At 41.7% G+C, this 1749-nt stretch overlaps 1 pseudogene; it reads right to left on the reverse strand.

Annotated features, from left to right (window-relative positions):
* Window positions 1–435: 435 nt before the first annotated feature.
* Window positions 436–1749, reverse strand: part of LOC105520952 — a 17917-nt pseudogene continuing 16603 nt past the window's right edge.

Raw genomic sequence — 1749 nt, forward strand, 5'->3', positions numbered from 1 at the left:
AAAAAAAAAAGAGTTGAGAGTCACCTGAATCTAGTCATAGCTCAGAAGTTAAAGAGGCTGTCTAGGTATACTGGATTCAGTCATGATATTTATGATGAACAGAGGATACCAGAATACCTACACATTCTAATTAATTTTTCTACTAATTTGAATATTTAACTATTTAATATTGCATAGTTATTTGATAACTGATACTTCATTAAATTCTGCAAAGGTCGCAGTCAACATGCTGGCTAGGGCTGCAGTCATCCAGGCCTGAAGGCCCATTGAAATTGGGCAGAGGACTTGAATAGACATTGCTCTATTCAAGACATAACAAAGGAAGCGATATTCACATAGGAAACATAAACAAGAATGAAAACCTTAAAGCAGCAAAAATAATGTGACCAAGGAAGCAGGATTTGCAGTCCGTGATATTTGATTTTGCTGCCTTTTCTAGCCCACATAACAGAAAGGATGAATCTGACAAAGGTATTCGACTGTTCTGCTGTGCAGCCTCCACAGGGCACTTTGAATGTCCCTGTTTCTCAGGCTGTAGATGAAGGGGTTCAGCATGGGGGTGACCACCGTGTACATCACTGAGGCCACCACACGCTTTCTGGGGGAAGAGGACACAGCTGAACTGAGGTACACTCCAAAGATAGTTCCATAAAATAAGCAAACAACTGCCAGGTGAGAGCTACAGGTGGAGAAGGCTTTATACTTCCACCTGATGATGGAATCCTCAGAATGGAGGAAACAATTTTAGAGTAAGAGAAAAAGATCACTGAGATGGGAAGAAAACCAAATACGGCAGCAAAGAAATACACGACTATGTTATTGATGAAGGTGTCAGAACAGGCGAGGGTGAGGATTTCAGAAGGGTCACAGAAGAAATGAGAAATCTTTATATCTTTGAAGCAAGTAAATTGTAAGGCAATCAAATTGTGCACCTCAGATACTAAAAAGCTAAGAAAAACAGATACCAAAACTAAGAAGCCACAGAGTCATGGGTTCATGATGACTGGGTAGTGCAGGGGGTGACAGATGGCTACAAACCGGTCATAGGCCTTCACAGTCAGGAGCATGTCATCCATACATGCAAAAAGGATTGAAAAAGACATCTGAGTCAGGCAGCCCACATAGGAGATGACTCTGCTGTAAGTTTGGATGTCCACAGTCATCTTGGGGACTGTGGTGGAGATGAAACCGATGTCAGCCAAGGACAGGTTGGAGAGGAAGAAGTACATGGGGGTGTGGAGGTGGGAGTCAGAGCTGACGGCCAGGATGATGAGCAGGTTCCCCAGCACCGTGACCAGGTACATGGACGGGAACAGCCCATACAGGACTGGCTGCAGTTCTGGATCCTCTGAGAGTCCCATAAGGAGGAATTCTGAGATACCTGTTAGATTTTGTGATACTGTGTAGCAAGGACACCTTTTAAAAAGAAAAGAGGATTAGAAAATATGAAACAAGTAAATCAGCACCCAGCACTGTGTCTATACTTTGAATAGAAGCAATTCACAAGTAAAGTTTTCATATCTGAGGACCATACCCACTCAGCAGTATTTCTCAGTTGTGACAAACTCAATACTCTAAGAATTCTTTCATGATTGATTTTCGTGTTAGTCACCTGTTTCTCTGCACATCTACCTTAGAGACACTTGACTAAAAAATGTGAGGAGAGCAAGAACATTAGAGATAACAAATATATTATCACAGTAAAATACAGCTTACTTTTTTAGAAAAAAAGTAGAGTGGGGCCAGACG

The sequence above is a fragment of the Colobus angolensis genome, unplaced genomic scaffold (assembly GCF_000951035.1).
Source record: "Colobus angolensis palliatus isolate OR3802 unplaced genomic scaffold, Cang.pa_1.0 Scaffold39, whole genome shotgun sequence".
NCBI classification, from domain to species: domain Eukaryota; kingdom Metazoa; phylum Chordata; class Mammalia; order Primates; family Cercopithecidae; genus Colobus; species Colobus angolensis.